The sequence below is a fragment of the Macaca mulatta genome, chromosome 18 (assembly GCF_049350105.2).
Source record: "Macaca mulatta isolate MMU2019108-1 chromosome 18, T2T-MMU8v2.0, whole genome shotgun sequence".
In the NCBI taxonomy this organism is placed as follows: Eukaryota; Metazoa; Chordata; class Mammalia; order Primates; family Cercopithecidae; genus Macaca; species Macaca mulatta.
Window position 1 is genome coordinate 17698481 of NC_133423.1, and position 17055 is coordinate 17715535.

General features: G+C 42.0%; 1 protein-coding gene and 1 pseudogene across 5 annotated transcripts in view; both read left to right on the forward strand.

Annotated features, from left to right (window-relative positions):
• BCL2 (BCL2 apoptosis regulator) overlaps positions 1-17055 on the forward strand; it is a 198901-nt gene that overhangs the window by 126327 nt on the left and 55519 nt on the right. The window lies entirely within an intron of this gene.
• On the forward strand, positions 1058-1136 carry LOC114673910 (small nucleolar RNA U13; annotated as a pseudogene).

A 17055-nucleotide genomic window follows, 5' to 3' on the forward strand; every position in this document is an offset into this window, starting at 1 on the left:
CAGTATTTTATTTTGTATCTGAATCAACATGTTATATCCTAAAGCACTATTTTACAGCCTAAGGGTATGTGTTAGTCTATTCATAATACTGCTGCATAGAGTAATAATACCTGCCATTATCTAGGTGTAATAGAAAAGTCCCAAGTGGTCCTCTCCAGGTCTTTAATTTTCCTTTTGAAGATAAAGTTCCTTCTTTCACTTTCATGGTTCAAGGTTTTTGAACCCGGCAAGTGATTGCTATTGAAGCATGCCAGATGTGAACAATTGTGACCATGGTACTTTAAAAGAAGGTGAAGGAGTGACTTTTTCTTCCGTACTGTCTCCCCCTACTACCATCTGTGGTTTCTACACATGTGACTTTTTCAAAACAGCAAGGCATGGGAAGGGATACCAGCCAGGGCCACCATAGTCCAGGCATGGGACTTCTGAAGTGAGGAGATAGAGATGAAACAGGCCAGTATTGATGACTGACAGATGATGAAACCAAGGCCTGCTGGAGAAAGATTCAGTGACTTACCTAAAGCCACACAGCTTGTTGGTGGCAGAGTTAGCTCCCAATCCCCAGGTTTCTGAGTAAGGGAAGTTTCTATCCCCACTGTGATGTTTTCTTGATGTTCTGGGGTCACTCTGGTCGATTTCCATCCACTCTGATGTTGGGTACATCCCCTCCATGTGACTACATAATTCTCGAATCATAATTCTAAAATGATGTATCACTGCACTATCATGGGAAAATAAGCTGGAAGACCTGGAGAGGCGATACCTGTCACTAATGGCTCTTCTGTAGAGGTGACCTTGCAGGTTACCAGGACCTCCAGGCCAACTCTCAGATGGCCTGAAGCTGAGTCCAAGGCAAGCCTTATACACCATGGTTCCTGCTCTCCTGGGTATCACTGACCTACTGCTGATCCAGGAGCCCTTGGGATCAGACTTTTGCCATTAATGCTTTGTTATGGTTAAAATATCACAGTATTTAGTGGGATCACTGCTCTCTTTATCAGATAGTTTTTATACTTAATTATTTTGTAACATGGCTGCACTTATAAGTTATCTGCTGATTTTTTTGTAGTTCATAAGCATAATGATTGGGTATTCACAGTCATATGTGAGATGTGCCAACCTCAACCTCTGTGCTATAGTATAGAGTATGCCATAGTAATTACTATAGTATCACAGCCTGGCCAACATGGCGAAATCCCGTCTCTACTAAAAATACAAAAATTAGCTGGGCATGGTAGTGCACACCTATAATCCCAGCTACTAGGGAGGCTGAGGCAGGAGAATTGCTTGAATCCTGTGGGACAGAGGTTGCATTGAGCCGAGATCATGCCACTGCACTCCAGCCTGGATGACAGAGTGAGACTCCATTGCAAAAAAAAAAAAAAAGAAAAGAAAAGAAAAGAAAATTTAAAAATGTATCTCTTCCATTAAAAACATATCCAGTAATTCCGCTAAGATATTTGACTGACCTTCACATTCAGCCTCGTTCCACTGTGACTTCCCATTCATTCATTTCGTTCAATGGCTGTTTATTGAGCACCTACCATCGGGCAGACCCTTTTCTGCTTCAGCATCAAACAAATAGACAAAAATTCCAGCCTGTTTGTGGTTTATATGGGATTGGATGGTGCTAATAACTGTATCAAAGAAGAAAAACTGTTAGCTTGCCCAAAATTTGGATTACCGTGGCAGCAGAGAGCTAAAGGAAAAGGGATCTCATATGTATTGAGTATCAGTGACTATGTCATGTGCTGTGTTGCGTGGTTTATCTCATTGAATCATCGCAGCAACCCTGTGAAAGATGAATATGATTATTTTTACTTTTTACAGATGAAGAACCAAGATTTAGGAATATAATATATCTTGCTTAAGGTCATACTAGTGAGGAAATAAATCTATGTCAGTCTTTTCAATACCATGCTAGATGTGATGATATCATTTTAGAACCATGTATTTGATATATGGACCACCATACTGAAACCTCAGGGCATTTTGCCCACTAATGATATATATCAAGGAATGGCATTTCACAGATGAATGGATAAGGAAAATGTGGTGCGTGTGTGTGTGTGTGTGTATATATGTATATGTGTATACACATATACACATATACACATATACATATATACACACATACACATACATATACATATATACACACAATACACATATACACATATATACATATATACACATATATACATACATATACATATATACACACATACACATATACATATATACACATACATATACATATATACACACACATATACATATATACACATATATACATATATACACATATATACATACATATACATATATACACATATACACATATACATATATACACATACATATACATATATACACACATATATACATATATACACATATATACATACATATACATATATACACATATACACATATACATATATACACATACATATACATATATACACACACATATACATATATACACATATATACATATATACACATATATACACATATATACATACATATACATATATACACACATACACATATACATATATACACATATATACATACATATACATATATACGCACATATATACATATATGCACACACACACATATGCACCACATTTTCCTTATCCATTCATCTGTGAAATGCCACTCCTTGATATATATCATTAGTGGGCGAAAATGTGCCCTGAGGTTTCAGTACGGTGGTCCATATATCAAATATATGGTTCTAAAGTGATATCATATCTAGCATGGTATTGAAAAGACTGACATATATGTGTATATATACATATATACACACACATATATATATTACATACACATACATACACACACATATGTATTACTCCACCTTAAGAATATTTTCATATGCAACTACATGGATGAGTCTTGAGGACATCATGCTCAGTGAAATAAACCAGTCACAGAAGGACAAATACTGCATGATTCCACTTATATGAGTATCTACAGTAGCCAAATTCACAGAAGCTGAGAACACAGTGGTGGTTGCCAGGGACTAGGGGAAGAGAGAAATGGGGAGCTGCTCTTCAACAGGAATAAAGAATAAAGAATAAGCAAATCTCATGTTAAGTGTTCTTAACACACACACACACACATGCACACACAAATGTCACTTTAATGGACTTGTTTAAAACATCACTTGAAATGTAGTTGTTAAGTTCATATTCTCCTTATCATTTATGTAGATTTATCTACATTTCTGAATAGCAGTAATCACTATAGTACACTCTAGTTTTATAACAAGCATCTTCCCTGGAATACCTTACCCCAGATTAGCAATTTGATGACTACAGTAACATGTGCTTCTCAGATAACACATGACCTTTCATTTGGCTGAGAACTTAGTGGTTGACTTTGCTAAAAATAGGTCTTTAATGGTTGAGTGTGACATTTCATCATGGGGTGTTATTTGGGAGTTTTTCTCTTCATACATGAAACAAGTATGGCTGTAGAATTGATTACCCTTGTTTCCTTGATGAAACGCATTCAGAATTTCAAAGATATTGAACATTTTTGTGACCAAAATTAGTTACACAGAATTATGGAATCTGTCAGTGCTTGGGGACAAAACCCTTTCGTGTATTGAAAATGCGGAAGTAGACAGGGAAGCATTTCAGGAGAGGAGTGAGAAGCTGGATTAGGTCTGGATGCTGGGGCAGGGGTGAAGGAGGAGATCTTGCTGATGTAGGTCTTGACCAGGTTGGTGCTGATGCAATGGCAGGTGCTGCGGCCGTGGTATCCCCTGGTGATGTCATTCTGAGGAACCAGCTGCCATCAGTGCTTTCCAGAACCTGGCTCTTTGGGTGAGGGGCACCAAGGGATAGACGTGCACCTTAGGACACCTGCCATCTTGTTGGCCATCTCTCTAGTTTGGGGTCTTTGTGGAAGACTTGTATGGGCCATGCTTTTTAGCTTGTCTTATCACCCCAAATACTTCCTGTCATCCTAGAATAATATCCAGGCTCTCGATCTGATTTCCAAAATCTTACATTGCCTTCACACTGATTCTCAAGCCTCAGCTCTCACCAATTGCACACTGCCCCATTGCTCATGGGCCACTCGAACTGACTTCCTGATCCTCCAAACACATCAGATTGCTCCCTCCTTGGGATCTTCCACTACTTGTGACTTCTGCCTACATTGTACTACCCCTAACTTTCCCAGGGCTGGCTCCTTCTTGCCTTTCAAATCTCAGCTTAAATGTCACTTCCTTCGAGAGGCTCCCCCGAAACACCCAATCATTCCCTCTCCTATCACCCTACTTTAATTCTCTGAATATTTCTATACAGTCAATGCTGTGCTTGTTTGTTCTTTCAGATCCATGAAAGCAGGGACCATGCCTGTCATAGTCCCGACAATGCTCCCAAGACCTAGGTGAGCACCCTGCATGTAGTAGTTCAATGAGTAGTTTGTCAGATGAAGGAAGGAGGCACTCCGGCTGTAGGTGATTTAAATGTAACAAACGTATTTGTAGGTTATTTTTAATAATGCAAAAGAAATGAAGACTAGGCCAATTTTCTTTTTTAATTTCATATTTCAGCCTCAACACTTAGCTATTTCTGATTAGTCAGAGATTAATTAATCACATACAACAGTATGTCCTGAGGGGATTCACATGCACTGCTTTTTCCAATGATTTGCAAATGCACCAGCCTAAAACCTAGTCTCTGGCACAGATTTCAGAATCTCCACTTAACACATCAGAAACCTTTAAGGCTTATCCTGAACTCCAACGCTGGCTTAACTTCTGCAGTAAGCAGCTGCTTATGCATGGATGCCCACAATGAGTGATTTCACCAGAAATCCACCTCAGCTACTTAAATAAAGTATGATGTATTTCATACACACAAAGTGTTTCTTCATATGAGTAGGTTAGTGACACTATTGAATACAAATGACCTGTTTTTGAATATACTGGAACCTCACAAACTTTTTTCTGCCTCAAAAGTGGAATTCAGTTGAAGATGGGTCTGTCCTTAGAAGACCAAGTTATTATAGTTACTAAAATAAAAATAAATAAAATAAAGACTTTTTCAAAAAACGGCAGATGCTGGCGAGGCTGTGGAGAAATAGGAACGCTTTTACACTGTTGGTGGGAATGTAAATTAGTTGAACCACTGTGGAAGACAGTATAGCGATTCCTCAAGGATCTAGAACCAGAAATACCATTTGAGCCATCAATCCCATTACTGGGTATATACCCAAAGGCATATAAGTCATTCTATTATAAAGATACATGTACATGTATGTTTATTGCGGCACTATTCACAATCGCAAAGACATGGAGCCAACCCAAATGCCCATCAATGATAGACTGGATAAAGAAAATGTGGTACATGTACCTCATGGAATACTATGCAGCCATAAAAAGGAATAAGATCATGTCCTTTGCAGGGACATAGATGAAGCTGGAAGCCATCATCCTCAGCAAACTAACACAGGAACAGAAAACCAAACACTGCTTGTTCTCACTTATAAATGGGAGCTGAGCAATGAGAACACATGGACACAGGGAGGGGAACAACGCACTGGGGCCCGTTGAGGATGGACGAGGGGAGGGAGAGCATCAGGACAAATAGCTAATGCATGTGGGGCTTAATACCTAGGTGATGGGTTGATAGGTGCAGTAAACCACCATGGCACATGTTTACCTATGTCACAAACCTGTACATACTGCACACATATCCCAGAACTTAAAGTAAAATTTAAAAAAATAAATAAATAAAGTAAAATAAGACTTTTACTTACTGGGGCAGGCCCATGGTTTCTACAGTTGAGAACAATCTCCAGGGGCTTGACCCCCAGGAAGGGAGAAAGGAGAATCCCTTCTTCCCTTGCAGGGAGCATGGGCTGGGTGGCAGTTGTGTTCCTGCCGTCTGAAAGTGAAATGTGGACTTCAAATGTGGACTTACGTCTCACAATACTATTGGTGTCCAGCTTCTGATACTTCTTGGGACATTCCTTTGTACTTGGGATCTTACTAATTTAGAGAGAAGATGTAGATTAAGTTTCAAAAACCTGACTTTAGAAAATATGTTTTAAATAAAGAATGGGCTATCATTTGTATTAGCAAATCACAGAGAACGTCCTGTGGCATGGGATCATTTTGTTAAGCTCTGCATTCCAATCCAGTTCTTTGTTTGCTCTCATCTCAGGGTGGTAATTGTTAATTTGGAGATTATTATTTAGGGTGGATTCAACAGTCTTACGTGGGATTCTTTTTAGGGAGAATGATGGGAAATTATTCTTTTTCACATTTCTTTTTTATCCTGGGAGAGGGGACATCTATTCTTTCGTTCATTGTGACAGTGACAGTGAAGTGAAGAAAAGAATTAGGATGCCAAGATCAGGACTGAGTAATACGGTAAATCCCAGTTTATCTTAAGTGCAGTAAAACCCCAGGCAGTTAGAAGAGTGAGGTATTCTGGTTAGTTCAACATTCCATTTAATCTGGGAGTACCCAGTAGGCCACTTCTCCACAACAGAGTTTTATAGAATTCAAATACAACAAAATATACTTGACACCGCAACTATACTGAATCCATATTTATCTCTTCTAATGACTTAGGAGACACTTAAAGATCTCACCAAGCCTCAGAGTCACACGGAGAACGTCAGTGATTTCAGAAATGGCCCTTAGTAGGGATTTCTGGCTGATGGTGGGATGGCCTGTTTTTGCTGATTGAAAGCAGCACTTCATTGGATGCGGTGGGTCGGGGGTGGTACACCACTTCTTGTTTTCCCAGGTATAATTCAGCCATCTGGGGGGTTTCCTCAAAAATACATAGACCCTAAAATGAGATAATATATGAAAAGCCTCCTAGGGCTGAGCCTAACACAGAAAAACATTCAGTACATACAAGATGACTTGACTCTGTTTATCTGGGATTGGTTTGTTTTATTTTGCTTTTTTCTTTTAGAGGTGGGGGAGCTCCTCCTACATGGTTAAGAACCCTTCAACTAGAGGAACTTCATATTCCTAACCTAGGACAAGCAGGAACTTTTTGACTTCCAGCGTTGTTTATGTTTTTAAACTAAGCAACAACAGAAGATAACTACAAGGAACTCTCATGAATTATGGCTAAATATTGAATGGGGACCCATTAAATCAGTTATTAGTATGACTGGATTGTACGTTCTGCCCTGGGACAAGCCTAGACAGAGAGAGTTGGGAGAAGCAAGTGTAAAAAAGCCTAGGCTGTTTTTCTTTTCTTTTTTTTAAATATGCTGTTAATGAGAGGGTAAATTCTTGTAAAGTTTTTGGAGAGCACTTTGACCTTAATTTGAAAATGCTAAGTTTACATAGCCTTTGACTCGGTAATTTCACTTCCACATGTTTTTTCTACCTATGTATAAGGATTAGAGCATCATGTATTTTAATTTTGCAGCCAAAAAAAAAAAACTTGGGGAAAAAAAGAAATGTCTGTGTGGGGCACTAGCTAAATTGGTAAATTGATATTATGAAATGTTGCTATTAAGAAAGGTGATGGATATATATGAACTCACATTTTAAAATGTCTGAGATTTATTGTAGAGGGAAAAAGTGGAAGACTATGGATAATATGATTTTATTGATGAGAAAAAAATTAGATACACATACAAATGCATGTATATTCATAGCTTTCTGGAAGGATATATAATATACCATTCAGCTAATATATAATTTAAGGATTATGAGTATTATAAATTGAAATTAATAATTATTACAAAGTAATACAAATTAAAATTTGTTGATATGTACATATTTATAGTAAAATGAGTATAATTAAATTATTCAAAAGTTTGCTTTCTTACATTTGTTAAATATTTTCCAGTTTATGTTCTAATTTGCTTATTCCAACTTTTATTTCTATCACCTATATAATTAAGCTCCAGTTCAGTTTAGGTTCATTCATAATTTCCAAACTGATGATTTTACTGTTTCTTCAGTAGTGTTGAAGATAATGGTGATGACACTAGTCATCCATTATTGAACCCCTATGATGTGCTAAACACCTGTGCTTATATTTTCTCTAAACCTCACAAAATTGTGAAAGATGATGAGGAAGCAGAGGTTCTGCCATATTAAGGAACCTGCTAAAGCCATGCAGCCAGCAAGTAAGTTTCAGAGCTAGCACTGAAACTCAGGTCTAACGCCAAAGACTGGACTATTTCCATGTCATTCTGCCTTAGACATGGTGCTGGTGAATTCATTTTTCAGAAAGTCTTTTGTGGGTAAAACAGATAGCTGTTTAAAAAGAGATAGAAACCATGCTTTGGATTATTATGGCTTGCTAGCATTTTCCACTCACCATTGTTATTAATTATTCTGTGTTTCCCATTTGTCTTAACTTTGATCGTATACTTAAAAAGTTTATGGAAACTGCCCAAGCGCATTCGATTCTGCTGATATTTCCATGGTCTGAACGCCAGCCCTGTGAGCAGGGGCCAAGTGGAGCATGCCATCTGAAGACTGCTCCAGCTTTCAGGGCTGGACCTGGTTCAAATGGGAATGCCATACCATTGTTTATTTTAATGAGATAAAGAGCAAAGAAAAATGAAAAGGCAAAATCTGCATTTGAAAACATTCAAGTAACGTAATCTGTATTCGTCAAACTAATTCTAAGCCTGGCCGGGTTTCGATTTTAGAGATTTCCACAGCTCCACGGGTACCCCCAGGGTGGCCATGTAGAAGTAACAACAACAATACTAGGAAGACCCTTCCAAGCCTCTGTCTCCCGTTCTTGCTTTTCTGACTCCCTTCACCTGTTCTTTATTCAGCTGTTTACTGGGGCATGGTCTTTACCTGAAGTTTGTCCTGGTATTTTCAACCCATGAAGATAAGTGGGGTGGGTGTAGGGGGCTGTGCCCACAAAACAGACATCCAACTCGGTTTTAGGGTAGGCTTTTTAGAGGAAATGATAACTACCGGGAGTCCTGAAAGAGAAATCATAGAGGTAGAGGTGCCCACTTATCTAGGTAGAGAGAACGTCATGCGCAGAAGGGAGAGATAAAAGGGCACACAGTACATCTGTCCAGCTGTGAGTCCCCAAGCATCTGACCTCTCTTGAATGAGGATATTGACTACAGGTTAGTTAGCTGACCTTGTTAAAGCCTTATCATATCAGGATTACCAGGGTACAAAAACATTCCTAGAATAAATGGCTCTGTTACTAAACACTCCCCCTATAACACCATTGTTGACACTGTGACTTTTAAAAATCTCTCATATCTGGCCATATCTGTCTCACTTTCCTAAAGTTACACTGGCAGATGACACATCAGGGCAAGATGAAAACTGTAGGGACTTGTGTAGAATGAAACGATAACTTCCTGTTCTTCAAAGGGACTGTTGGTAAAATATCCTTTTTGCAAAAACAGGGAAATGCTTAAGGTTGGAGTTTCTGTTTTCAATAATGAAGATGGATATTCACATGAAAAGAAGACAAAGGAAAACAGAATGCCCCAGCCGTGGGCTAAGCAGTTGGCTATTTTTATTTGTCAAGACGAAAACACCAAATGACAATTTTTTCTTCATTTCTCTTTATGCATCTAGTGCTAAAGCATGCTACTAAGTCTTAAGTTCTATTAACTCCTGACAATGTATAAACTTGGGTTTACAGTTTATATACACCACAGTTAGGGATTTCCATATATCCTCCAGCTAGTCAAGAAAAGCTTTGTTTTGGAGTTCTTTACTGACTATTGCATCATCCAAATTTATTTTTTGCCTATGAGAACTGAAAAGGTGAAGACCAAATTTGGAAATTCACGTGTGCCAATGCAGATATCAACATGAACAAAAGAAAAATACACGTATTGGACTCTGGAAAGTAAAATCACAGATCTATTCTGGTTCAAGGTCAGCCATAAATGGAATTGTAAAGAAAGGCCAGAAAATAATATATGGTTCATACTCAAGAATAAGAATGGTCATATCATATACAAAATGAATTGAGCTAAAATATAAACAGTAAAATGCTATGGTTTTTATCGTTAGCAAACTTCCACTAATTATAAATTAAAGGCAGGCAGTAATACCCATAGATTAAAAAGCTAGTTGAAAACTGAGATTCCTATAGTAAATATTAAGCGTTGTGTGGTACATTAGTCACATGTGTATAATAAAGACAATAAATCCATGTAAGTATAGCAATGATGAAATGTGCATAAAGCAGTTTGGACTCCACAGAAGTAAGCAAAGTATAAATAGATAGCATGCTCAGGCACAGAGAAAAGCAAGTGCTATTTTAGCACTTGAGCTAGTGATAATTTATTGTTCAGGCTCTCCAGTTGAGTCAATGTTTATATGGTGCTGTATATTAACTGAAACCAAAATAGTCTGTGCACAACACTGTCTTGGATAGATTACTGAGTGATCAGCAGAAACCGTATCAAACAACCACTCCCCTACGAGCGAGGGATTTATAATATTTAAAATATTCATCCTAAAGCTCCAAGCTGTTTTGACAGTTTTGTCTGTTCATAAATATTCTTCAAACAGAGAAGTATGGCATATGTAATGGAAAAAGGTAGTAAAATGGTTAGCTTCCAAACTCAGGACCCAGATTGCCTAGGTTCAAGTCCTGGCTCTGTTACTTACAGTTTTGTCTATTCATAAATATTCTTCAAAGAGAGGAAGTATGACATATGTAATGGAAAAAGGTAATAAAATGGTTAGCTTCCAAACTCAGGACCCAGATTGCCTGGGTTCAAGTCCTGGCTCTGTTACTTACTAGCTGTGTTGACTATGGGCAAGTTACTTAACCTCTCTGTGCCTCAGTTTCCTCATTAGTAAGTGGGGTTAAGGATAGTACCTACCTCGTAGGGTTGTGAAGCCAAAATAATTAATACAAATAAAACATTTAGAATAATGCCTGACACAGAGTGAGGGTTTACTACCTAGACTCTGCCACAGACCAGCGGAATGACTTTAGATAAGTTACTTAACCTTGACCTTTGGTTTCTTCTTTGTAAGATGCAAAGGATAATAAACATCTCACAGTGTGACTGTGAGGAGAATCAAATGAGATACCATATGGAAAGCAGCTAGTCCTGAAGGAACCGCTGAAGATTTTCTTCTTCCTGTCTCTTCTCATCCTTTCCCTTGCAGGGATATTTTTAAGGACACTTTTTTGTAGCATCTCTGTGTGTCAAGCACTTTGTTCCTACCCCACTCACCTAGCCTTGCCCATACTTTGTGAAATCACAGTCAGACATTAGAACCCAATGATTTGACTTGAAGACCTGTCCTTTTATCACGACACGGCTTTTCCATAGAAATATTTCCTTCAGAAAGCCTTTCAAGATTAATGCCACCCAATTCTGGCCTACTCACTTCTTGACCAGTGTGGACTATATTTTCATTTGTGACACTGAATATGTTTGGCCATTTCATGTATATGTTATGTCTCCCCAACCAAAGCCTGTGTTGTTTGAGAGCAAGCATCTCTCATAACTCCCTCTGGTTAGCCTTTCTTGCCTGGCTTTCAGTCTGATTGGATCAGAATTGGGCAGGACCAGAGGATTCAGCAGATTGGGAGTGATTATCAGCTGTGAAGTTGGCAGTGTCACCAAGGAGTGGAACCAAGACGCCCACTGCTTCTGGGGCCACATTGATCATGTTCAGACATCCAAACCCTGGAAAACTCAGGGTTGTTTCTGAGTCTACAGTCTACATTCAAGAAGAAGGGTAGAAATTCAAGACGTGGCCAAGGAAGACTTTCAACAACTTATTGGGGTGTCACCAGAGGAAGAGGAAGAGTATGACCCTCAAGGCGCCTTCAAGAATGGCATTACTTGCTGAATTCATCCCGGTCTGGGGGCTTCAACAGTTTGCAGAAGCCTTCAGATATTTCAGGAAGCCTCTGCTTCCATCCTGCTCTCCCCTGATGGGCTACAGTCTGTATTACAGCAGGAATCCTTTTGCAATGAGTTGCACTTATCTTCAGGCAAAGGCCCCAGATGGGGATACCAGGTTTTATTTACGGTCTGCAAAATTTCCCTAAAGAGAGCGGTGCAAAGCAGAGCTCTGTTGACTTCCTCCTGGCATGCTTGAAGACCTGATCTGGTCGCCCCTCAAAGGCCAGATCCATCTCTTAGGGGCTGACACCCATTAAAAACCAACTGTATAGGTATTCAAACAAGAATGCCAGTGTATTCATCTGTAATGAGAACATTTCAGATGAATATTCATGCTTTCCTGGCCAGCCCATGCTCTCTCTGCAGGCAGGTTCTCCTAGGAAGCCAGATGTGCTGCAGAGGCAGCTTGGTGAGCACAGAATCTGAACGCAGGAAGTTAGAAGAGTGAGTCGGTGTCAAACTGAAGCCACACGCGCATTCCCAAGGTCTCCTCAGGTAGTTTGTTAAGGCTCCCTATCCATGGCCAAGGCCAGCGTTGGCCTCTCAACCAGCAGCTGATGAGTCCCTGCTCTGATTGGTATGTCTGTCTACCGCAGGTACTCAGTTGAGTTGTAATCAAACATTTCAGGATTGGGACCATTCTGTTTCTTTGCGGGGCCTTTTTCTCTTCTGCTCTGTCATGTGTCTGGGCCACTGTGGTCCTGGGGATGGGATGTTTGAGAGCGGGGCCCCATGCAGGCTCCTTCCACAGCAGAATGGAGTGCTGCCTTAAGATACACTCAAAGAAGGGCAGTGAGAGAGGAGTGTGGTTATTCTTGCTAACATAAATTGCACTGTTTAATGTACACAAGAGATGGGAAAAAGAAGAGAGCGAAAGAATTCTCTCCAGGCAAATGTTTACTATGGAAACTGTGTGATTACAGATGTCCATATACAATTCTCAGACACATCTGTTCAAGCCCCCCGCCCGCGCCCCATGCACAAGGCGATGGCGTGAGTTTCCTTTCTTCTGAACTCCTGCCACACATGGAATGATTCCATCGCCAGCCCTTGTCTTCAGTCGCCTTTTTCAGAGTTGGTTTACTTCTTGTTGTCTTTGAATTTTCTCTCGTCTAGAGGCTGCTTTGGCCCTCTGAGGTACCCACGGGCACAGCTGAGCTGATGGCCAAGTGTGGGGGCCCATCTGCAGCTGTCTCTCCTGAGGAACAGCTGTCCCATGCCCATGGGGAGAGCAAGCCCTGTGTCCCAAACAGTTCTGTGCCCCACCTCACCCTCTTTGCCATAATAGCTCAGCTTCCGTGAAGCCTTCTGTGATGTGAGCCACAGCACCCACTCCTGGGTGGGGGTCGGGGTCATTTTCCTCACCTGGGGCGCTGGGGGAGCAGACCCCTGCCCTCTTCTTTCTCTCCCTCACTGCTAGCCCACAGCCAAGGGGGAGGTGTCCAGAGCGGTCATTTCCTGCCCTCCCTGGTGGCTTGCCTTCCATGAGCTGCTGTTACCCCTTCTGCACGCTCATCTGCCGGCTGATCCGACTTCAGGTGGAAGGTTTTGTGTTTGTTTTCCTTCCCCAGCACTTCCTTGTCTGTAGCAAGGGGTGGGTCTGAGCCCCACCACCAGTGTGACATGCGTTTGCTCATTTGTGCATTGACAGAGATTCGTCAGTGACCTATGCATGCCCGGCTCAGTGCTGAGGGCTCCAGGTAGTACCGGGGCTTCACCGGTTGGCAGAACCCTTCAAATATTTCAGGAAGCCTCTGTTTCCATCCTGCTCTCCCCTGATGGGCTACAGTCTGTCTTACAGCAGGAGTCCTTTTGCAATGAGTTGCTCTTATCTTCAGGCAAATACCCCAGGTAGGGACATGAGGTTTTATTTACCGTCTGTAAAATTTCCTTAAAGAGACTGGTGCAAAGCAGAACTCTATGCAAAATTTTTTTGGCCTGCATGTGGTGTGCATGTTTGTGTGTGTCATAAAACTGCAGAGTTGATTTGCAGAATGGGCCAGTGAAGCCTGTTTTATGGTCTAATTTATGGCAGGAGAATGGAGTTTGCACAGCCACCCCTTGTTTCAGGCTGTTTAATATGCAGGGTGGCTGTGGTAGCTGCTCTCTCTTCTTCCTGTCACCCACCCCGTGGACATCCCCCGGTCTCAAGGGAGCGGCATGTGTTTTTCCACAGTCCCTCCTCTGCAGAGGCCAGCCAAGGACGTACTTTGTCCATCAGGTGCTAGAATCCTCGCTCCATGCGGTCAGCTGGTGGTAGCTCTGTGTTTTCTCAGCACAGATGTGGCTGGACTGGCACTGGGACCACCTGGGGCTTCTTCACAGGGCTCTGTTTCAAACCGTGGGCTGGTGGCCAGACCCTCTTCAGCCTGAACATGTCCAGGTGAATCTCCTGATTGTGCAGGCTGTGGCTGACAGCTCTGGATAGGGAACAGCTTCCAACCTTGGCTGTCCACTAGAATCAGCCTGGAGTATTTAAAAATTCTGGTGTCCAAGCCACACCCCAAACCAATTCTACCATACTCCCTAAGGGTAAGACCCAGTGCTCTCCAAGTGATTTCTCTGTGTTTGCAAGATTGAGACTAACTGCCTGCTCTCTGGGAAAGGAGAAAGGAGGAAGGAGGAAGGCAGAGCAAGATAAGGGGAGAAGAATGGAACCAGGGAGAAGGAAGAAATGAAGGGCTGGCCAGAAATGGTGAAGTAAGGTGGTGCCCCCAGCAGGTGCCTGGAGATCTCCAGCAAAAGGACCATGTGCCTGCCCCATCCCTGACCCTGGACTTGGACGTGAGGAACCAAGAGAGGCTCAGAAGAGGAGGCAGGGCTTCTTCTGTGGAACCTGCATGCATCTGCCCTTCCCAACAGATGGACTGCTTCCTAGCCGTGGATTTCCAGATTCAGAGTTCACTGGGGCGTCTCTGAGCTTTCTGTTTCTTCATCCACAAAACAAGGACGTCAAATTGTACTTGCAGGTTGTCATGTGGATTTGATAGGATGATGGTGAAGTTGGACCCATGTCCGACATTCTGCAAGGGAAGCTTAAATGATGATAGACCTTAGAAGAAATCCACAACTCTATTTCAATAAAATTTTACCAACCCTTCCCATCACTTCGTTCTCTCTGCTGTGCTGAAAGGCAGTGGTTCTGAAATGTTGTTTGAGGAGAGCTAATAAGAAACCCAGAGGTCCGGGCTCACTGACAGGCCCTGGTGTCTGCATTTTTCCCAAGCGCCCTGGATTATTCTGATGACCAATGCTTGGGATCCTCTCTACAGGTGAAGGGCCAAATCGCAAAGCTGAGAGAGAGAGATTCTGGGCTGCTGACAGAGCTTTACTGCCTTCCAGGGCTTGTTTTGCACCTCCCAGTTGCTCTTTCTAATGATATCAGTGACTGTCCCAACTCAACATAGAAAACAGGGGTGTGTGAGGTGTGCCAGGGCCAGCAGCCACACGGGGGTAATTTTGGCTAGGTTCCACCTTTCATTTACAAGTCAAACTGAGACGAACTCTAAAACTGGCATCCTCCAAATTAGTAACCTCCAGCCAAACAAGGAGAAAACGCTTTTTCATTTCTGGTGGCAGAGGTAAAAATGGCTGGTCTCTCTTGCATGTTGCACTTGCTTGACCTGAAATCTTTACGTTTGGGGCCTCCATCGTGAGCCATGAGCGTGCATAGTGAAACAAAGCACCTTCTCCGCATTCATATTTGTTTTTAAAGGCATGAAAAGCCCCTTGGATCACAATGAATCAAAGGGTCTGCACACTGACACGTTTCCACTGGGCATTGTGAGAATGTTGGTCTGTGGGAGCCCACAGGACCCTTGGTGGATTTACTGCTTATTGTTTTTGTTGTAACTATATTAGGAAAAGGGATGTGTGTGCCCATAGGAGCAGCTACCATAGGAGCCCTGAGAGGCCTGGGAGCTGGAGGGCCAAGGGACCTTGGTGAGGGAGGTTTGAGAGCCCCATCACTAGCAGGGCGTCTAGGAGCATTGACTGGAGACCCCCTATCCTACAGTGCAGTTTCAGTGCCCCCTGCTTCTCCGAGGCAGAGTTCTCACCAAGGGCAGTACTCAGCTGGCTGGCAGCAAAGCATTCACGTTGCCGTGGTCAGCCTGGGAAAGTGGAAAACGCCATGGAGATTAAGCCTGGGGTGGGGTAGGCAGTCTGGGGTGGGGTGGGCGGACAGCCTCTGCCTCCCCCTTCTCTCTCCAGGGGAAGCAGTGCTGCCCAGCAGCCCCTATAGAGCCGGGGAGTCAGAGCAAGCCGTTTGTTTTCCGTTTCACAAAAGAGGAGAAGGGATTCCTGCTGCAGTTTTTGCTGAAGAACAAGACTTCCTAGCAACACCAAGAGCTTCTACTTTAGCAAAGGATTTTAATGTCTCCCTTCCCTGCTCTTCCCCATTTGGCTAGGGAGCTGATATCTGATTCAGAAAAGCAACTTTACTATAGGACATCGATGTTTCTATGTCTAAAACACATTTTCCATAACCCGTCAGGGGTTAATAAAATATCAGCTGGGAATGTGTAGTGGATTTGGAAGGGAGAAGAAGGGAGAAAAAGGAAAGGGAAGAAGGAATGATGCCGAAATGTAAGGGTTTCCTGATCAGGTGAAGCATGGTGCTTAATTGATAGATTGCATAGATGGCTGTGTGCTTTTGTAAGTGGGGGCTCTGAGGTCTTTCATGAATGAAGGGATAGATATAAGACATTCATCACAATACCGCAGAAGTCTCATTGAATGAGAAAAGGGAAAGCTAAATGAATGATCAATCAGAGAATAAGGACACTTACAACAGTAGTGAAATTGAGCATCTGTTGAACTACTGTGTGCTACGCTGCATTCTAAACACTCTAATACCTGGCAACTCATTTCATCTTCATAAGAACTCTAACTGGCGAGTTAGGTGCTATTATCATCCCCACCGTAGGAATGAGGATGAGAGGGCTTGATCAGAATCTCTTGACTTCATCAATGTGAGTGTCCATCCAAGGGCTGCAGGTAAGATTCAGGCTGGGTAAAGATCGAGTCCTTTGCTGAGATATGCTCCCTCCCCTAAGTGGAGTTGGGAACCTTCGCCTCTTTACCTGCCTTCCGCACCCCAACATATAGGGCTTTCTGGGAACCAAGCCCGTGGGATTAGAACTCCTTTGGTATCATTTCCTTTCCTCACCTTTA